This window comes from Taeniopygia guttata, chromosome 1A (assembly GCF_048771995.1).
Source record: "Taeniopygia guttata chromosome 1A, bTaeGut7.mat, whole genome shotgun sequence".
Classification (NCBI taxonomy): Eukaryota; Metazoa; Chordata; class Aves; order Passeriformes; family Estrildidae; genus Taeniopygia; species Taeniopygia guttata.
In genome coordinates, this window is record NC_133025.1 from 64933517 (window position 1) to 64937210 (window position 3694).

At 45.3% G+C, this 3694-nt stretch overlaps 1 protein-coding gene across 1 annotated transcript in view; it reads right to left on the reverse strand.

Moving 5' to 3' along the window:
• The window catches only part of ETFRF1 (electron transfer flavoprotein regulatory factor 1), a 60355-nt gene that overhangs the window by 31709 nt on the left and 24952 nt on the right, over positions 1-3694 (reverse strand). The window lies entirely within an intron of this gene.

A 3694-nucleotide genomic window follows, 5' to 3' on the forward strand; every position in this document is an offset into this window, starting at 1 on the left:
CAGGCACCCAGGCTCGGGCACAGCTTCCCCACGGCTGTTCCACCACCTTTAGCCTGAAATTGCTCCCTTGGTGGGGCTGTCACCCACCTGGGGACACAATGGCTGGGGAGGGCAAGTGGGTCCTGCTAAAAATCACAACAAGTGCCACTGCTGGACCTTCTTTTCAAGAAGCCCTTCTGCTGTCAGGAGAAATCATAGTGGCTGGGTTCCTTAGTGGGGGCCAGAGGACAAAAGCTTGTTTCATCTTACCTGGAAGGCCTTATGCCAGAGAGATGAGTAAGAAGCTTTAGATCACCCTCCATCTCGCCATCCTGCTGAGGGAAATTAAGACAAAAGGGAGGAAACCCAATGAGGCAGCTGCTGTGGTTGAGTGAGTGGTTGGTTACCACACCTCGCCTTACTTTTCCTCTGGGACCCCTCTGTGCGGATCTCCTGGTTGTGGCCATCACAGAGGAGGGATCAATGAACCACTGGAACAGTGGGAAGGGCTGTGGGGAATCAGGACATAAACCTCAGGTAGAATTCCTAGTTACATTCATTTTATTTCCTCAACTATGACCATGAGATCTTTCTTAAAATTCTTTTTTAGTGAAAACTTGGATTTTGCGTAACACGAATAGTCTCATGCCAGCAGGAATGTCCCTGAAGATACTTTACTGGATGCTGTTTTGGTGTAGTTTCCTTGCATTTCTCCAGTCTGAATTTCTGAGCTCATTCTGGACATCTTTTATCTATGGCTCTGTTCCCCCCCCCATCCCTAGGGAAGGGATCTTTCCTCTCCTGTACCAGTGGAGGAGGAAGACTGGAAGCATTTTGGGAAATCGGCTGTAATTCATCCTTGATGTCAACAAAATATTTTCTGGATTCTGCTCTGCTCATGCCAAAAAAAAAACCAAAAAAAAAAACAAACCCCAAACCCACAAAAAAAACCCCAAAACCAACAACAACAACAAAAACCCAAACCAAAACAAACAAAAAACACACACACACAAAAAAAAGTGGGGAAATAAAGAGTCAGAGAAGAGAGCATTTCCTCCTGGTGTTTCTGATCAGTCTATTTAGTTTTCACTTAAGTGCATCTAAGATGTCCTTCACCTGAAAAGTCTGATTTTAAAAGAAAATCACCTGTTCGGCTGAGTGTGTTAAACCCCAGCCTGCAGGTTCAGCTCTGCAGCCCTGCTGCCTTTACTGCTGCTGGGCACCCACTCCCAGACTGCAGGAACATTTTACTTGAAGCCTGCAGACTGAGAACCTCAAACACTGACCTGGGGTGTTGATCCCAAAATTCTTACATTTGTCTATCAGGTCCTGGAAAATGAAAAGAAACCAAGCACAGAAGTGCAACTGGTATTAGTAAGTGGCATTAATGTCATTAAGGAAGGGAAGAAAACCCACCAAGCTGGCTTCATCATGCTAAAAGTAACTGCAAGGCAAATGGCACTTGAGGGGAAGGAAGCAAGGCAGAGAAGGGTGGGTGATAAAAGTGCTGAGAGCACGAGGTCAGAGGCTACAAAAACCAGTGTGTCCTAACTGGGAAACAGGATTGCTGAGACATGAGCACAGGTAAGTCCAGACAGGAAATAAGGAGAAGGCAAAGTGAGCAAACAGGACAGAGAAATCAAATTTCTGAGGGAGAAAGGACTTAGTTAATACTGTCCTGCTAGGAACGACCAAGAGCCTGTGAAGAGGATGAGCTGGCAAGTTTGTGGAGGCTTTTTCTGACCATGATGCTGTTTCTGCTCCTGGAGGTGAGTGAGGGTTCAGCTCAGCCCTTGATTCTGCCCATCCATGCCCCTCCCAGATTTCTGCTTGGTCACCCCTCCAGCAACTCCTGGCAGAGCCAGTTCAAGTCCAGAGGCTCTTGAACTCCCCCAGTCTGTGTTTCCCAGCCAGGCTGGTGGGCCACCAGTCCTTCCCTGCCTTGATGCCCTGTCTGGGGTTTCCAGTCATGGTCTGTCTTCCTGCTGTGACAGAACACCCAAAGCCAGGGCGTGGGGCACACAAGCCTGGGGTGGCTGGGTGAGGTGCCAGAAAGGCTGCAAGTGACTGCCAGAGCATGAAGCCTTTCATTACAGTCACAGAATCATTCAGACTGGAAAGACCTCTGAGATCCTTGAGTCCAGCCTGGGACCAAACACCACTTTATCAACCAGGCACTGAGTGCCATATCCAGCCTTTCTTTCAACACCTCCAGGGATGGGGACTCCACCACCTGATGTCCAATCAGCCTTTCTGTGAAGAATTTCTTCCTGCTGTTCTACCTGACACAATATGAGGCCATTTCCCCTTGTCCTGTCCCTTGTTCCCTGGGAGCAGAGCCCAATCCCCCCTGGCTGCCCTCTCCTGTCAGGGAGTTGTGGAGAGCCAGGAGGTCCCCCCTGAGCTCCTTTTGTGCAGGCTGAGCCCCCCAGCCACTCCTCTGAGCCCCCCAGCCCCATCCCCAGCCCTGAGAATTAAGGGGATCACTGACAGATGTAGCTGATCTTGCAGGGTGACAAAGGCAGTGCCACTGAGTGTCCGTGAAATTAATCCTTGTTCTGATGTTTAAATAATTTTTAGCTCTTTCAATTTAACCAACCAAAATAAACTCCCAGAAATACAAAGTATTAAATAACTCTCTTTCCCCTCCCCTTATATGCAGTGTCCTTACAGGACTTTAAGAGGGAAGCTTAACTTGCATGTTTCCCTGCTGCTGCTGTTTTTGGAGAAAGCAAGATGCGGAATGGTGGGAAGAGGGAATTAAGGGAAGAAGAAATACAACAAAACACAACTGGTGACCAATGCCAAGTCTCCCTTAGAAGCTTGTCACAAAAACATATAGATAGACAGATGATAGATAGATAGATAGATTAATAGATAGACAGATAGATAGACAGATAGTATTTTTCCATCTAGGAGTGGTTTGCAGCAGTGCATAAAACCAGGCCACACTTACTGCAGTGTAGCTGAAGTCACAAATTGTTACAAATAAGGACAGAACTACACCTCTTTACACTCCTCTGCCCTAACTGAAGCATCTGCATCCATCCTCAGATGTCTGAATATGCAGCCCAGACACTGGAGGAGCATCTTTTCTGCAAATTTGGATGCTGTTTGTGTATCACAACTCCAAAAGCTGATCTTAATCACTAATTATCTGTAATAAATTTATGTGTACCATCAAATGAAGAATGCTTTGAAAGCCAAAAACTGCGACCTGTAATTAGGGAAAACCGAAGCATGCTCTGAGTACTGCATTTTTCTGTTACATTACCAAAATCATCTCTTTAGGGCAGGAGAAAATCTTTTATTGCAAAGCTGTACCATTAGGCAGAATAAATGCTCCTGTTGGAACTCTCTTAAAAAAGAAAAGTAATTTTTTGAGGAATAATTTTGTTCAATAAATTTAAACCAAACAACCACAAGAACAGGTTATCAGAAGTGGGAATTAGGTAAGAGGCAGGTAGAAATGAAATCCCAAATACAGCTACACTGTTAACTGTATTTAATACAGTATCTCAGTTCAGTAGTTTATTTTCTACCCCACCTTCAGTACTTAAGATTTCTAAATCACTACAGCAATTTAATAAGAAAGCAAGTTTGACTACCTAAAACTAAAGGCTGATTTTACCAGACCACTGTATAGAGAAAATACAGATGACAGTGTTTAGAAAGCTGGATACTTATGACCACACACAGAAATTGAATTCAAAAC